Source organism: Pelobates fuscus, chromosome 4 (genome assembly GCF_036172605.1).
Source record: "Pelobates fuscus isolate aPelFus1 chromosome 4, aPelFus1.pri, whole genome shotgun sequence".
Lineage (NCBI taxonomy): Eukaryota > Metazoa > Chordata > Amphibia > Anura > Pelobatidae > Pelobates > Pelobates fuscus.
The window spans coordinates 96,609,777-96,628,316 of NC_086320.1; the positions used below are offsets into that span (position 1 = coordinate 96,609,777).

General features: G+C 36.8%; 1 protein-coding gene across 1 annotated transcript in view; it reads left to right on the forward strand.

The window, feature by feature from the left end:
* Nucleotides 1-1,040: 1,040 nt before the first annotated feature.
* Nucleotides 1,041-18,540, forward strand: part of ST18 (ST18 C2H2C-type zinc finger transcription factor) — a 280,418-nt gene continuing 262,918 nt past the window's right edge. The window contains exon 1 of the mRNA XM_063450436.1: nt 1,041-1,128. The gene's annotated coding sequence lies outside the window, so the exon portion shown is untranslated. The remainder of the gene's footprint in view (nt 1,129-18,540) is intronic.

Genomic DNA, 18,540 nt, shown 5'->3' on the forward strand with positions numbered 1-18,540 from the left:
TAAAGGTTCTGTTCATAGCCTGTGGGTTGGGTGAAGAATTAGGATTTATGCATTTACTTGTGCTGCTGTATTGTTTATACAGCTTTGGTTCAGTTTTGATCCCTTTTTTTGCCTTTGAGGCTCTTCCACAGTGTCAGCTGTTGACTGATAGTAGGAAAACGGCCTCGTGGTGTGAATGAAAGGGACCTAGCGGTTGGTAAACAGAGATAAGGAATAAATAGAGCACAGGCAAAAGGAGATAGTTCTGTGGGAGCCCAGATTGCCGGCAGTCTGTTCAAGTGAGATGCAGAGCCTGTCCTTTTCCCAGATTAAATTAGTGTGCAAAATCTCCAGTGACCTCCTCCCCTTCTCCCCACACTCTTTCGCCAAGTGGAACAGCCTCTGCTGTAAAGTATTCATTTTATCCAGGGACAAGTTGGATAATAGAACTCTCCCTGATACTTATAGACAGCTGTCATGCTTCAAAGTGCTTCCAGTATTTCATTTTTCATTGGAGTTAAAAAGGTTTTACCTTGTAAATGAACACAGGGCATAATAGCATGTGTGCCAGTTCAGACCATGTTTACATCACTGATAAAACATACAATACTTTTATGATCTTTAACTTCTCATCGCATCTACTTTTCATATAAAAACAAAGGGGATTTGCAAATAACTTTTTAGTAACAGCGTAATTATCAGTTTACTTATTTGTATTTTCTTCTTTTTTAAAAAAAACAAAAACTTAATTCTGTTTTCTGCATTGCAAATAATAAACATCTACTGATACAAATTGAAGTTCTCCGTTCTACCTCTGTGATCCCGTAATATTTTTCATGATTTACTGCAAATATATTCACCATCTGACTGATTAAATAGACCTTCGGCAACCTTGAGGGTCAGTATGAAGAGTATGTACATAGAAAATGCATCAGCCCATTGTACTCTGGCAGCTAATGAGATTGGTCGTTAAGTAAATGACACAAAGCCTACAAAAAAGCTTAGTAGCTCACCAGAGTATCACAGAGTGTCCCTGAACACACACAAAGATACAAACAGTGGACTAACCCAGCCCACCCTGCTTTAGTCTACAGTACTGCTTTCCTCAAGTCAGTGAGAAAAACAGAACAAAAGAATAAAAAGCATACGGTAAGTCAGTCTGACAATTTTGCCCTAGGGAGAAAAGTGGAGAAACCTTAGCCTAAGTGTTTGAAAATCCGTTGGTAGACAAGTAGGTCGTGATAAAGGGCTGATTTCTTTCCCCCTCATTTCACATAAATAATGAAGATTACATGTCCTTTTTTTATTATTATAGTACTTGATAAAAAGTTTGGGATTTTCAAAAGAAGTTTTAACGGAATCAGTGATTAAATTATGTAGATCAACATGTCTCATCTTCTCAAAGCTGAATACAGCAGATGTTTTGTGGTTGAAATAATGGATATAAAAAGAGTATAGTCAAAGATATAGCAGGATGAAAATAACAAAAGTGCATAGGTGTCGTCTAATAGAAAATAGTATGCTAGTTCTTATTTGCAAATAAATGGATCTGAAAATATTTATTATTACGTGGTAAACTGATGCACATATTGAGTGTGAAACTAAAGTATCATGTGTACATTAAATATTTTTAAATCTAAAACTAAAAAGCATGATATAGAGATGTAATTGAAAATGTTAATAAAAACTCTGCATACGTTTAAAAAAAAAAATTTTGTATTTACTTAATTTTATAATTTCTCAAATTAATTGATTGAAAAAAGCAATAACTATGTTCAATTAATTTGTTTCTTCTGTCCTTATGCTGATGAAAATCCTATTTTTTTTTTTTACTTTGGACTTTTTAATTTTTTTATGGAATTAAGTTAATATTAAACCACTGAGGGTAACAAAAACGTAGTCATTCGCTACAGTCTAAAGAAGTTTGCCTGATTTTCCTATGTGTTTGTATTTGTTTCTTCTGTCCTTATGGTGATGAAAATCCTATTTTTTTTTTTACTTTGGACTTTTTGATTTTTTTATGGAATTAAGTTAATATTAAAGCACTGAGGGTAACAAAAACGTAGTCATTCGCTACAGTCTAAAGAAGTTTGCCTGATTTTCCTATGTGTTGTAATTAAAAAAGAATGGAATGTTAACAAATGATATAACTAAATAAGTCTTTGAATATCATGAAAGGCTTTTTTGTTAACATCATTTTTACAGGTATCAGCTAAGATACTCTAAATAATATATGTTAGGCATATATTATACATCATAAAAATAATGCAAAAGAATGTTATAATCCAGAAATAAAACAAATGGCATTATAAGCATTGCCTATTTCATTGTTCTATGCATCAGCGACTTGACTTGTATACGATAACATGACTTAGAACAACATTGTTATAAACTTTTGGAAAAGCATATTCTTATTGAAAACTCTTTTGTAAATATCCATGATAGGTATTATTGATTAAAAAGAGGTGGATCTGTATTAAAAAATACTCTCTGGAAAAAAAAGAAAAAAAAAGTTAATTGAAGCATGTAAAGTATAACAAATGAGTTAACCATGTCTTTATTAAAACATGATGGGCTCGTGTTTGGGACATTAGTTAGTTAAAGAACTGTATCAGTTAATGTAATGATTTGTTTAAGTCTTAAATTACCCTCCAATATATTTATATGTATAGAATCATTATGGCTATTAAGAATAGCAATGGTAATATTTGCTTGCTGCTAATCATGCTGTTATAGTTATCGTTCAAATATCATCAACAGAAATGCAATCAAAAAAATGCAAGCACATTTGTAAATGCAATTACTTTATTTCACCAACAGATATCATTCAGAGAGGTAATATCAGACCTCTAAGCATTACAGGTGTACTTGAGTTTTACAATTTGATTTAAAATATTTATTTACATGACTGTTGATGATAATTCCGTATCTGACATTTTAGCCAGGAAACGATACTAAGTATGCATTAACTTTACCAAAACTTTAAACAGAGATAGATATAGAGGTTACAGATAGCAAAAGTAGAAAATGTAGACACCTTTTTTTAAAATAGGGTATCTAAAGATATGTTTTCAACGAGCATGCAATGTACATTGAAACGCTTAAAATATTCAAAATGGACACATAATGAAGTTTACACTAGCACTGTTTAAAAAGTTGCAAAGCTGAAATTTTTGGAGTTAAAATTCTTGTTTCTTTAGACGCCTTCTAATTATCTGAAACTGGGAAAATATCAATCTCTTTATATTGCCAGCCTGATTTAATTTAATGAATATGTAGGCATCTGCCTTGTTTTAAAATGATAATATGGGTGTTTACGCACACCAACATATATTCTATTGAAGTTTGACTGTATATTCGATTTCTTTCTCATTTTGTTTAGCAAATCAACTTTTATCATAAGGAACACTGAGAGACTAATATTCTTATGAAATGTGTAATACTTGTAGCTCATTGCCTAAATCTGTATGCTACCAAGCTATTATTAAAGTTAATGCTTTGTCTATCAAAGAAACAATATATTTAACCACGATTGAAAGTATACCATATATTAAAGGGATAGTCTAAGCACCAATATATCTTGCTGCTAGTACACTGTCACAGTTGAAAACAGTGCCATTCATCAGAAAAGGCAATGTTTACATTTTGTACTGTCCTTCAGTTGCAGTCATTCATTTGTATTTTATGTCCAGCATGAGCATGCAAAATATGCTGGTGCCGGACGTTTGGTGTGCATCCAGTGCTTCTTCAACCATCTAATTTGTATATTTGTTCTGTGCATATTTTAAACCCTAATTGAAATGTTGAATATATGGGAAGGAAAACCAATAACATGGGAATAGGTAGTAGGGTAAGAAAATGTGTAGCTAGGGGTGGAAGTCTTTAAGGTACAGGAAGTCACGAGAGGTCAGGAATGTGTTGTCTTGGGTTGTTGCTATTACAGTAAATTTCAAGTTCTTTTTTCTGTGGTTTACATTGAGGTTATAAGAACACTCCCCAATAGTGTGCTGGGGCTGCTAGTCAGCATTTTCAATATCCTTTTCTATCTTTTTTGTTTTTGGTAATAACAGCCAATCAAATGATGTTTTGTGGAAGGTGAAAATAGTCTTTAGTTGGAAATGAGATTAGGTATATTAGTTTGCCAGTAGCCATTATAGACTTAAACACTATGTTATATGGACTTTTTAATAATCATAACTATAAATATTAGTAATCAAGTCAGAATTTTTAACAGAAATACCAAAAATTGAATGTCCTCCTTGTGTTTGATTTTATTTCTCGATTGTTCATTTAATACAGTAGCTGTTATATATTATTTCAATATTGCATATCTCATAAAAAAATGTTTCAAGTTGTTCTCACTGACACAGCTATGTTTTGTTAAGTAGTGATATCCTCTAGTTCACTAAAGTGAATATGCCATACATAACATAATCTGCAAATAACGTTTGACCTTATGCTAGCTACCTTGATACAAGGAAAGATGTGAGCCCATATTCCCCTCACGTGGCATCCCTGTATAATAGTTATGTATTAATATATATACCCACATATTCATATATTCATGATCCCAATCCAATACGCATACCAAATAATCTCAGAAACTGAGATGTACTGTATGCCGAGAATGTATTTTATAATGGGACACTGCATAAACACTAAAACCATTTTAGCTTAATTAAATGTTTTTGGTATAAAGATCATGCCTTTATAGACCTCACTACATCGAGGCAATATCATGCCTTGCCACATTGTGTGCCTCCACCTACCGAACATCTTTGAGTTTATGCCAGCTGGCTTGTCCTTATGTAGATAGAGACCTGGCAGCTTGTTTGCTCCTAGAGGGTGCGCTGTGTCTGGAATGAGAGAGAGGGGAGTTACATTACATCCCTTTCTCTCACTACACACATTCAGAAGGCTCCCATCATGTGTATAAGATGTAGGAAGGTGCAGGGCTGCCTGCACTCACTACAATGACTATTAATCCAATACCTGTCTGCCTATCTACCCAGCTCCTACTAGAGCCTCTGCACCCACTGCAGACCATGTTATCTCTGCACCCTCTACAGCGCACATTACCCCCTGCATGCACCAACTACAGCCCCTATTACCTCCTACACTTACTACAGCCCCTTGCACTCACTAAAGCCCAAAATGCCACCTGCACACAATACAGTCCCTAACCCTCAATTTACAAATCTTTTCTGGATTTATGTATGTATCTCTGAATCCTTCCTAGAAAACTTTAGGAAAAGCTTTCACAATCACTGTTTTGACAAATAAAATGGCTATCCACCTACAGGAACTTATTTTCCCACTAAGTGAAAAGTTCTGTTGTAGTTACAAAGTGAAACTTTAATTATTTTTAGCAATAAAAAAAAGCTAGTTACAAAATCTGTCAAACTACATTTTCTTTTTGGGCTCTGTGCCTTTATCTCTCTACTTACCTTTACCTCGACTGTGTTCATTGTCTGTACATCTTTTATTTGTGGTCGGTTAATGTAGTGATCGTGAAATACATTGTGATTGGATTAAGTCGGTGTGGTGTGCCGAAACCGACGTAGGTGTAGGCATGTAAAAAGAGGGCCCCCCTGAAGGAATTGTATTGGTATGGAGAGGGTGAGGTGGGTGGGGTGAACAGCGTATGTCACGGCAAAGGTAAGAAGGGGGAGTAGCATTTTATAGGAACGCTAACTCCTCCCACAAATACAGGCCTGGGGCCTTAAAACATATTGTATATTGTGTGTTTTATATACTGTAACATATATTTATCACATATATATTTTCATTTAATTTCTCTAAATGTACAAATTAAATATTTACAAATTTGATACAGTCACTGTTTTAATCCTTTAATCCCTCTAGGGTACCATATATATAAGTAATATTGTACCTGAACAATCTTTGCTTCATTCTGATTTTCCTTGATGTTTTCTTGTAGATGTCTTCTTATACATGATACTAAGATAATATTAAATAATATATTTTATGTCAACCTCTTGAATTCTTTGAGAGCCTAATACAGTGACAAGAAATGTATTTTGTCAGGATTTTAATTAACTGATTTCATTTCTTGTTTTACATTAGAAATCATGCATCAGGCTCTAGACCTTTATACTAAGCAATGCCATTGTCTAATAGAGTCTGTTCACAAAGCTTCACCAGAGTGATCGGTACAAGTCCATTGTTTTTCTTGTTTTTCATTAATATCCAGGTGAGGGAAAAATAAGTCAAAGTCATGATAGCTGAGGAAACATCTATATAAGTTTTACATAAGCTTAATTTTCCTCACTAGGTTCTAGAATCCCATCCAGTCCTATGTGAGATTCATGTAGAGCAGTGCTTCTAAAATTTTCAGTGAAAGTACCTATTTAAGGCTGAAAAATAATTATTTAAGATTCTTATATTCTATTTTGCCATCTTCTGTGCCTCTCTAGTTTTTCTCTTCCTGCCTTCTTTCTTGTTTTTCTTTAATGTTTTTCTATCTGACTCACGCTGTTCTCTAACTTCTGTCTCTTTTCCTCTATTTCTCTGCCAGACTCTTTCCTATGTCTCATTTTCATCCCACTGTCTCTTCACCAGTTTGCGTGTTTAAGGTTGCTTATGGAGTTTGCTGCTTTTGGTGATATGTGTGTGGGGAGGTTGCTGTGTTTGTGGGGAGGCTGTTTGTATTCTGAGAGTGGAGAGGCATGTGTATTGGGAAGTTGTTCCATGTGACATGTATTTTATATGATTGCTGTATGTGTCTGTTATGTTTCGGGATGCTTTGTATGTTTCTATTGTTATGTGTGTAGAAAGGCAATGCATGTTTGTGTGTTGTGTGTGGGGAGGTTGCTGTTTATATTTGAGTGAAGCTGTTTATTGAAAATATATGTATTTTTGTTGTGGATTTGACTTGTTTAAATTCAGTTATTATTTTACCGAGCAATGCAAATTGTATAGCAGAGTAGTTAGCATGTTAAACTTGTTACATTTTGAAGTTGGCCATGCAGAGGCCCCATGGTCTAGATGGATATAATCTTTGTTTCCTCAAAAATAAACCTCAGTGATCTTAATCTTGGCATAATTATGCCCCACTGCTTAAATGGATATCCTTTATTCACCATCTGTCCATCCCAATATTATTATATTTTTTGGATACTGGTATTTTTGGTATTTATATCTCTCACTGTGCCAAGTGTGACATAGTAGTTTACTATAGCCTTCTGCAGTTATCACCAAAAAATAAAATAAAATATGTATAAAACTAAAGGATACGGAATGTAAGGGATAAGTAAAGGGGGATTGGATGGGAGGCACATCAGAAATGCAGGGCATAAAAAGAAAAATCAAACCCTTGTCTTTTGGCACTGCTAATAACTTTTTATCTTCTTATAAACACTATAGTTAATTTTGAACTCAAGTCTCATTCAAATTAAATATAGTACACCATTGGTGATAAAACTATAGATTGGGATTTCACAGCGACCCTCTGAAGCTTTTGAGGTGGCACACAATGACAAGTAAAACATTAGATACAGATATGTAAGGTAATTGGCCCTGCCAATCCTGAATAAAGGATGTCAAACATTTTAGGGTGCAGAATACGTTATTGAGATAGGTAGGATGAGCGAATAAGGGACATAGGTAGGATAATACAGAGAGATGGGCAGCTGATATGGATCTATGGGTTAAAAATACGTTTTATTGATATAAAATAAATGAAGTTGAGTGTACCAATTTGAAAAGGGGACTGATACAGCAGGGTTGAAATTGGTGGGAAGGTTAGGAAAGGGATTTATTGTGTGGGAAAGATCAAGCATGTGTCAGAAAGAATTGAGCTGATTTGGAACATAAAGTTTTCTGCCATTGGGTGGAGTAGCAGGCTAATAAAGAGTAGTTAAAGATGATTATTAAAATAGAACTTGTAGGAGGATGGAAGAAGGATGAGTGTTGTCTTGTTTGAAAGAGAGTTATTGAGATTATGGAAGTGGTAACAGTAAGGACGGGCAACTTAAATTAGGTGAGAGAGTGCAAATACAAGATGATATTAGGCAGGTAGAGGAATACTGAGAGATTGAGGGAAGAAAGAGAGTTTTATATTAAGGAAGTAACACGTGTGCATGAGTAAGGGAACTAAGATGGAGGAAGAGGCAAAAACTCAGGCTCCAAAATGTTGTTAGAATTCATAAAAAAATATATTGTTCTTTACTTAGAAAAGTGAATGTTTTTCTCAATAAATGTTCTGTTCTTGTAAAATTACTTTTTGTTGTGACAATTTTGCAATTGCAGCGTTTTTTTTAGAATTCTGCACATTCCTAAAAACTATTTGCACAGAGATGTTTTATCTCTGGTCCTTTAACATCAATGCAATCATTAGTTTACTTCTTTCAATCCCTTTCTTTGTTTTCCATTTTAATAATATTTTTGACAAGTTTTTGTAATTATTGTGATGTGATGTTTGAACTTCCTGTGTCTGGTTTAGCACAAAACTCTGAGCAATTGCTTGTTTAACTAATTGTTTAGTCTCCTCATGACTAGTCAAACTTGCTTCTATTCTCTGAATCTTTGCTTTCAAACAATCATAGCTTCTGCTCTACAATGACCAAATTAAACCACAAATAGATTTGCTGATCTATGACTATCTAGCATTATCTCAGTTACTTAAAGAGAGCCTAAGCTACATCCTATGTGGCATGCTTGCTCCTTGGGCGAAGATGGAGAAGGAAAGAAAGCCGGTTATGCAAATTCTGATTTGTATTAAATCTGGACGCAAATAAGGTACAAACTTTGGAACTACTTATATATCTTCCCTATTTCCCTTCACTATCCTTGTAACAAATTATAACTGGTGAATCTGGTGAGATTCACACATTTTTCTGGCTGAGGAAAAAGCTGCCAGGAGAAAAATAAAAACAGAAGAACCAACTCCAAAAAAGTTCTAAAGCAGATAAAATCCCACAAGGGAGCCTTTATGTTGATGATGGCCTTTAGAAACCATGCCACCAATGACTGCAGAACCCAACTAATCCCAGTTATGTCTGAAAGGGCTGAAAAATATAAAAAATTTCAAGCTAACGCAGTTGTCAATTCCAGCTTGAAGAAAACTTTGAACCATAGTTAAGAAAGATGGATTAATGGTTAAATTTTAAGGCTTTGACTAATTTACAAAAGCTTGTCTGATCTGACCATAAGTAGAAGAATCCCAGGCTTCCAGGACTTTATCAGAGTGCCAATAACTCCACTGACCAGAGCCATAGCCCCAACTTAACCTGCAAGTCATCAGTAAGGTCCGCTTTTATAAAAGGATACTAAAACAAGTTCTGGCTGGACTAACAGTTGCCTAGAATGTTCTCGACACATCCATCTTGCCATAAGAAACTAGGGTCTTCTTTGTCATGACATAAGTAAGGCTTACATAAGTAACCCTTAACCTTTCCCTGCAGAGCTGTTTCAGTACTGCTGAAATTAGAAGTAATGGAAGAAAAATATAGGAATGATAAAATCCCATCTCTCCTGCATACTTTATATTCATGTTCATCTTGAAAAAAACACTTGATGAGACTCTGTTATAAGTACAAGTCTGTGATGATTGATAAAAGCTCCAGCTGCCTAGTTCTCTGTTCATATCTTTACGTAAGATCCCATCTCTCAAAGTGAAGATTATCGCATAGTTCCAACATGTTGCAAGGTAGGGCCCCTCCTTAGGAGATCAAATGCCCTGAACTATATGCATCCTAGAGTAAGCTATTCTGTCCTCAAATCTGTGACCACAGTCTGCTAACTTGGTTCCATCAAGTGGAGTTCCATCGGAAGAATATTTGTTTGAACCCACCAATGAGAACCCTCTGATTGGTGAATTCTGCAGCACAGCCTAGAAGTCTGGGCTGGGAAAAAAAGGGGAGGGCTTGCAAAGGCTGATAGCAAGGGATCTGCATAAATAAATGCATTCATGTTTTCTTTGGGTATATTTACTAAATAGTGATTTTATTTACTTAAACAATTTCAATGTAGTATTTTTAATGTTAGTGTTAGGGTTCTTTTTAATGATGCCACCAACCAATATGGCATATGTAGAATGGAATTTGAAAACATAATCTGATATTTGATATAATTAGTAGATGAATAGATAGACTCCAGTATTTGCAATACTTACTTTTGACTTTTTATGTTTCTAACTAAATATGGAACTGGTAAATCCTAATTCCTTATGACTACCACAAAGGCATTCCTCAAGAAGCATCTATTTATATTCAGAGGTTGTTTACTAGTATTTGCATGGTTATAGATCACAATGAGGAGGTAAAAAATTATCTTTATCACCTAGCTATATAGTCAAATCTGAATAATGGCAAATGGGTGCTCACACTAGGGCTTCTCAGAACAGCTGACTGACATATATGTTATATTTACAGTATCTCACAAAAGTGAGTACACCCCTCACATATTTGTGAATATTTTATTATGTCTTTTCATGTGACAAGACTGAAGAAATGACACTCTGCTACAATGTAAAGTAGTAAGTGTACAGCCTGTATAACAGTGTAAATTTGCTGTCCCCTCAAAATAACTCAACACACAGCCATTAATGTCTAAACCATTGGCAACTAAAGTGAGTACACCCCTAAGTGCACTGCAAAGCTAAGTGAAAGAGGCCAAAAACTGGAGAAAGATACTGGTGGTGGAGGTGAAGAAACACATATTGATTGGGTAGATGGACAGAGACAAACATGGGGACAGGGGGATGGAGAGAGAGAAACATAAGGGGGGGTCTGCTGGAGGGATAGAGAAAGACAAGGGGATGTGGGGGCAAGAAGGGATACATGAATAAGGCTGAGGAGGTGCAGAGAGAAACACCTGGGAACATAGTGAGAGGCATATAAGAGGGGTTGGGGAGATTGAAAGAGACACACAAAGGATGCAAGGTGGAGGGAGAGGAAATGAGAGGAGAGGAGGAATGTGAGGTGTGGGGAGATAGTGGTTTAGTCAGGGGGAGTGATATGTAAGAATGGCATAATCCCATTTCCAAATCTAGCCCAGGGACCAAAGTTGCTCTCAGTCCATCACTGGATGATTGTATGATATAAGTACTGTAAAAATTACAGATACGCAAGGTGGGTAATACTCAACTGTAATTAAACTAAAGTTAGATGTGTCTACATAGACCACATAACAAAAAGCAAGATAAACAACTATTAACCTGCAACACCATTACATATTAATGACTATTTAGTGAATATTTATACAGAATTGTAGATCTAGTGTGGTTTTGGCACTGAAAGTCAACAGGATTTTATGAGTAGGATTATACTAGAAGTGCCCTGAACACTAAAGAAAAAATAATGACAGTATTTATTGTTTTTTTCACATTTGCTATGACTTCTTGGGGACCATTCTGTAGAAAGAGATTATTAAAGCAGCACTAGGTTATTAGGAATACAAACCTGTATTCCTAATGCTTTAGTAACCGCTCCGTTCACCTTAAAATTAATTTAAAAATTTTTTTACTTGCCTTTTTCTAGTGCCAAGTCTCCCTCAGCACTGCTCACCTCAAGGTCATTAAGGAGACCTGGCTTCCTTATTGAGAACCTGATGTGCATTCACTGCAAGTGCCACATGAATCCAAGCTTCCCCTCAGGAAAGCACCGAATTAAATGGTTTCCTATGACCTGCTATAGATGACGTTTGAAGCCACATGATGCTCTTTCAGCAGAAGTGCCTCTAGAGATTATAGAGTATAGAGATTTGTTTAACCCTACAAGTTAAACATTGCGGTTTTTGCAGATTGGCAACATTTTAACTTAAAAGGTTACAATGACAGGATCATTGCACCAAGGACACTTAATTGAGATAAAGTGGCCTGGGTGACTTTAGTGGTCCTTTAATCCCTTAAGGACACATGACATGTGTGACATGTCTTGATTCCCTTTTATTCCAGAAGTTTGGTCCTTAAGGGGTTAAAGGAATTTTATAATGTAAGGAATACGAAGCTGTATTCTTTATACTATAGTTCCCTCTGATCTCCACCTCTCTTGTGCCCCCCAACCCCCTGCTCAGAAAGGGTTAATAAACATTTACTCTACTCACCTGATCCCAGTGGCAATCTCCCTCTGTGCTGGGTCAGCACCCTGTATCCTCCAACATCATCCGCCTGGGAGGCTAATGCGCATGTGCGGCGAGCACTGTGAGTGCATTAGGCCCTCTCCACAGGAAAGCATTGCTGCAATTCTCTGAAGCTACAATGATTTACATTGCAGAACTTAGGGTACTGGGACATTACACCCAGACCACTTCAATGAGCTTAAGTGGTGTGTGCCTATGGTGTCACTTTAAAGTATGAATTTGATTTATTTAAAGTGCTCTACTTACTTTCCTAATACCATTTTATAGTTAGTTTACTTAAACTATAGTTCAAGACAAGATTGCAAAAAATGTTTTTTAAACTATGCAAAGTTACATTGTCTTGTCTATGTTTTACAATGCATAACATAACTAAAAGTCCACTGATGTCTACATAATTCTGAAATGTCAGTAAAGCTGTAAAATGTGTATTTAAAATTCTACAATGATACAACAATTTATTGTAAATTAGCACACAAAACCCCAAATTCCCCTTTATATAAACCATAAAAGTTTCTTTTTTTATTCCATCCTAATAATTTCGAGCTTGCAAAGCATAAATGGGTCAATGAAAACAATTTATTTTGCTGCAAATAATATAAAACAAAGCTGCAAAATCAATACTAAAGTAGCATTTGACCGTTTTTATAGTTAAACAAAAAGGGTTAAAGAAAATGTATTCGGTTGCATCTGCTTACCAAATCCCTTACTTTAGTAGAAATTCAAATTTTGTAAAGATTATTCGTTTTATTGATGCATATAATTATAATCACAAGCCATCTGCTGATTTGGCAGGCATGGGTGAAATTCTCTAACTCTCATAACCTTTCAAGTACAGTACCCTTGGGACTCTATTTCACTTTTATATTTTGGAAAACATGTAGGGACAAACAAGAGAGGTCACCTGGTGAATGTCAGACCTATAAAATGAGTTTGAATAGCGTGTACGGTGGATGGATGAGAGAAAATCCATATATTGTTCCTTTTGTTTCTTTCTCTCTCTGACTTTTTTTGCAGAGAGACATTATGTTTCCAGAATGATCATTGGGAAATTATCTTTTTGGGCACGAGTTCTGTGCATAGTGAAAAGAAAGCATTTTATATTGGAAAGTTATACAGCAATGCTCAGTCATTTTCTATGTATTGTATGGATTATACAGAACATGTAGATTATTGAAGAGTTTGTTTTTATACTGTTTTAGGATCAGAATGTTTTAATCTCAATATTGTTAAAAGGGTAGATCTATACAAATCTAAACCTTAAAACATATTAAATAGTACACAAATAAAAAAGCTTAAATATATATATATATTTATATAAATAAATTATGTTTACTAGTGGCTTGTTTTTTTTGGCAAAACTGCTAACATAAGTGCTATTAGTCATAAAGACATTTTTAAAAATTATTTGATTGTAGGTGCCACCCTGTGGTTAAGAGTCTTCATGCTGAAGTTATCGGATCATCAGTTAACCTGTCACCATTGTGATTATTGAATGGCCCACCCTCACTCTGATATGGTTTCTAGGAATCCTGAGGATTTAGTTTTGATATGCGGATGTATTTTTGATCATTTTTAATTTACTGTCTGTCATGAGAACTCGGAATGCTATATGTTTCTGGATGTTTTTTCTTTGTTCGTTATTAATTTCTTGCATTTTTTTAATTTGGTATTTTTGTAGTAGTGTTGTAATGTTATATATATATATATATATATATATATATATATAATAAATACACAAGACTTTTACAAACTAATAAAATCTGTCAACATTGAAGTTGCTGTTTAGTAGATAGGAGAGTGCGCTGGATCTTGTGTATTTATTGTATAATATGGCCCCCAGCAGCACCCCATTTAAGCAGCATGTTTAGGTGAGTGCAACCATCCCCCCATGTTTTATATATATATATATATATATATATATATATATATATATATATATATATATATATATATATATATATATATATATATATAAGAAGGCAAGAATAAATGTCCGATGACATAATGTGTAATCTCATAGCTATTGTTAATCTACCTGAGCTTAAACTGTTTATTCATGGAGCATTGTCTAATATAATGTAATATAATGTAACTTAATAATGTCTGAATAGATTGCTAAGGATCTAGTTGTTGTTAGCATATTTACATTGTGATATGTTTGTTAAAGGGGCACTCTAAGCACCAAAAACAACTTTAGCTTAATTGAGTAGTTTTGGTGTATAAATCATGTCCTTAAAGTATTGATGCTCGATTGTCTCCTATTCAAGAGTTAAATCACTTTGTTTATGCAGCTCTAGTCCCACCTCCCTTGTCTTTGACTTACACAGCCTCACTATCTACTTCCTGTAAAGATAGACCTCCTTTTTAAATATCCTTTATTGTGTGTACAATTTAGAATTTCATATATCCCCTGCTAAATAAATAAATGTCAACTAGATCATGCAGCAGGCGTGTGATTAAAGCTCAATTAACACAGCTGGAAATAAAAATGTCTAAAGTAAACACACTGTGCTATAAGATTGAATGATTAAACTTTTTTTTGTTGGAAGTGTACGTCACAGTGAGAGGAGATGTGGATAGAGCTGCATAGGCAGAAACTAAAGTCACTTCCCTCCCATATGGTAAAGAATTGAGCAATGAGACTGCAGGGCATGATCTATACACCAAAACTGTTTCATTAAACTACAGTACTTTTGGTGCTTAGAGTATCACTTTAAGATTTCTTTATATGTCTTGATTTTTTGAGGTTCAGTGATATTTGTTATTATCTAAAAACATTAAAGGTTATGCAAATATTCCATAATTGTGTCTTAAACTGCATATGTGATAAAGTGCATTCTATTACAGATCATATTATTTATACTATGATATATAATGATTGATGATTGTATATTTATAAACTTATAAATTAGCATGCCAAATATTTTTCTTCATATATATATATATATTTGTAGTCGGGGACATAAGCCGTAAGTGTACTGATTATACCAGAATATGAAAGTCGGTTGAGGTGTGCCGTAACCGACGTATGAGGTAGGCCTGAAATAAAAGAGGGCCCACCCAGGAATGGTTTATAGAGGGTTGTGGTGGGAGGGATGAACCCGGCTATTCCAGTGCTGAACCAGAGGGGGCCTGAGCTTTTATAGCCGGGTAACCCCTCCCACAACTACAGGCTATGCCTTACTATTTGTAGTCGGGGACATAAGCCGTAAGTGTACTGATTATACCAGAATATGAAAGTCGGTTGAGGTGTGCCGTAACCGACGTATGAGGTAGGCCTGAAATAAAAGAGGGCAAAAAGGTTGGAGTAAACAATTCATTTTATTTATACACAGATTACATAGCAAGACCTTTGAATGCTGATCTTAGTTCTATTTCTGGTTGTGGAATGTAAGTGGTGTAAACCGCTGATTTCCACCGGCCTAACCTTTTAATTATGTGAGAGGGTACGATATGACTAGAGGCTGCCGAAGCGGCTCTGATACTGAAAGAGTGACCAGAAAACCCTGTAGGGTTGAGGCCGAGACGGATGAACAGAGTTCTAACGTACTGAATGAACTTGGCAGTTGTTAAGGGTAAACCTTGTAATGCGAGTAGTGGGGTGTTTTGATTGAGACCTGTGAGAGTAGCCAAAAAGGTGTCAAATGCTGCGACGGGGCACCACTGATTGCCTGTGGGATAATAGCAGATCTTGGTAGGAGGGCCTGTTTGATTAGTTTTTTGTGTGACCTAAGGTGAGTACATAGTGATCTGTGTGTCTCTGAAGATTTGTGATGTTGAGGATCTGCTGCTGTCCAAAAATACTATTGGTGGTGAACTCATTTGGACGTAAAAACCCATAGAAAGCTAGGTAGGTCGCTGTCTTGATAACTAGGTTGGTATGGGTTTCAAAAGGATTGGAATCCAAAATATTGGAGAGTGCGCGAAACTTGGGGCCGTCTATCGGAAGTCTAGTAGAGGTAGTGGGTAAGTCTGATCTTAGTATACCTTTTAATATGTTTTTCACGGGATAGGAAGACATAAAAGGTTTAGAACTAGGGTAGGCACTGATTATGTGATGTTGTATACCCGAGAGGTATGGTTTAATAGTGTTCAATGATAATTTTAGGTTAAGGTGGCAGAAGGAAATAAATGCAATAATGGAATCTAAAGAGTGTGTGTCAGTTATCTGATGGTCTGTCGTGAATTTGGTGTATATGGTAAATGCTCGATTATATGCACGGGATGTGTTTGTGGATAGGGCTGCTCCGGCTAGGTATCTGCTGTGAGATAGCAGTCTTTCTAGTCCAGGATGAGGTCTTGGAATGGAGGGGTGCTGACCGGTCTGGAGTTGGCTGTGGGGTGTGTCCTGAAGAAAACCTGTAAGTCAAATCGAGCGTCAGCGGCTGTGTTGGTTTTCCCTGGAATGTGGATGCATGTGATGTGGAATTGTAGTGTCACTGCTAACCAAGTTAGCCTTCGGATTAATTTCATGATGGCGAGTGATGAGGATCTACCCTTGTTTATTATGTCACAGGCTGGTTTGTTGTTGGAAAAACATTTTTCCGATTTCCCCCACCATAAGTGTCCCCATACTCTTGCGGCTGCCACAATCGGATAGATCTCGAATAGGGCTGATGTAGTGGGAAATGAGGGTAAACCTAAGGTTTCTGCTGGCCATGAAACATTAAACCAGTCATTGTGATAGACTGCTGCGAACCCTGTGTGAGCTGCTGCATCGGTCCAGATGATGGGTGAGGAACCTGATAAAGGAGTGATGAACATGGCTATCCTGTTCCAATGAGTTAGGAACCGTAGCCACATCAGTAGATCTGTCCTAGCGTGAGTATCTAGTGATATCGTGCTGGAGTCCGTATTAAGTAACGGGAGAAGGCACAACAATCTCGAGATGAACGCCCGACCTTGAGGAATAAGTTTCATGGCGAAGTTCAACGTGCCCAGTAAGGATTGTAGGTCTGACCTGGTACACGTGTCCTTCACCAGAAAATGTTTTACCACCTCAATGATATGTTTCACCTTCTCCCGTGGAAGACTAGCCTGTAATATAACGGTGTTTAGTTGAATACCCAAGAACGTCAGTTTTGTAGTTGGGCCTATTGTCTTTGCTTGAGATAGTGGTACCCCTAATGTTGTAAATAGGGCCAAGGTCTTCTGGAGACTAACTGGTGAGGAACGAGGTGATTCTATCGTAAGGAAGTCGTCCAGATAGTGTAGAACTGCGGGACAGTGAGCGATATTGAGGAGTAGCCAGCATAGAGTGTCGGCAAATATGTCGAACAATTTCGGGCTACTTTTTGCTCCAAAGGTAAGGCGGGTGGCAAAGTAGTATTTGTTTTCCCATTTGATGCCGTGCACGTGCCACAGGGACGGGTGGATGGGTAGGAGCTGAAATGCGTTGGAAATATCGTTTTTTCCCCAACCCCGTTAGTTAGTTCGGTCATGAGTAGTGACAATGTGGAGATTGGGTCAAGGATAGCTGACTGTAAGTTGGGACATTCTAGAATACCTGTGGGAAGTGTGACTAGACCCGTGTGGAAACCTTCAGTGAAGCCTTGAATAAGAAAGTCGACTAAGTGAGGGGAAGGGTGTGCCTGGAGGTAGAATGCCAGGTTGTCAATGCTAACTTTGGTTAGTCATTGTTTGGGGTACAGACGATTGGGGCACATAGTTTTTGCATGTGCCCTGAAGCAAATTGAGCAGACGCGCAGCAGTCTGCAAGAGCTAAATCCACAACTTCCTGAATTGAAGTTGTTGCAGATCTGCGCTTTCCCAAGGTAAATAATGGGTCTGCCCAACTTGTCCTTCAATCCTCTGTGTACTGCAGTGGCGGAACCGAAGGTAGCACAACTAGTGGTAGGAAGGTTAGGATCGACTGGGCACAAGTTGGTGGAGTGTGAGATAGAGGCGCACAGGGCACAGAATGGAGGTTTTTGGCCAGCAAAATGGCGGCAGAAAAGTTCTGTATCCAGGTTACTCCAGTTGGTATGAGTGTTGAATTGGGTTATGGATGCTGCCGCCTTGGCCGAAAAAGATTTGTGATAGTCGTAGAAGGAAAAACCCCCATACTTGTGTCCTAGGTCCACCAACTTGTGCATGTACAGGTCCAATTCCTCCCTACGGTGAGGGGAGGTGGAACAGATTACGTCACGGTGGAGGCCGAAGGCTAGGACGAATTCAGGTATGGTGAGTTTCCGGTTGAGCCTGGGATCTCTGGCTTTTAGCATGACCGAAAGATCACCGTAACAATAAGCCTTGTTCTCCACGACATCTTGTGATGCAATCAGCAGAGATACAAGGTTTATGTCCTTGCCTTCCGGAATGTCTTTGCGTATAGTCGGGGGTACGAAATGTGCAGGCGTGATGATGTGGGTGGATGTGCTTGGTATTGGGTTTACGGTAGTGTCATTACCGTGAGGGAGGAGAGCCGAAGTGAGGATTGGTATGGGCGGAGTGACTGTT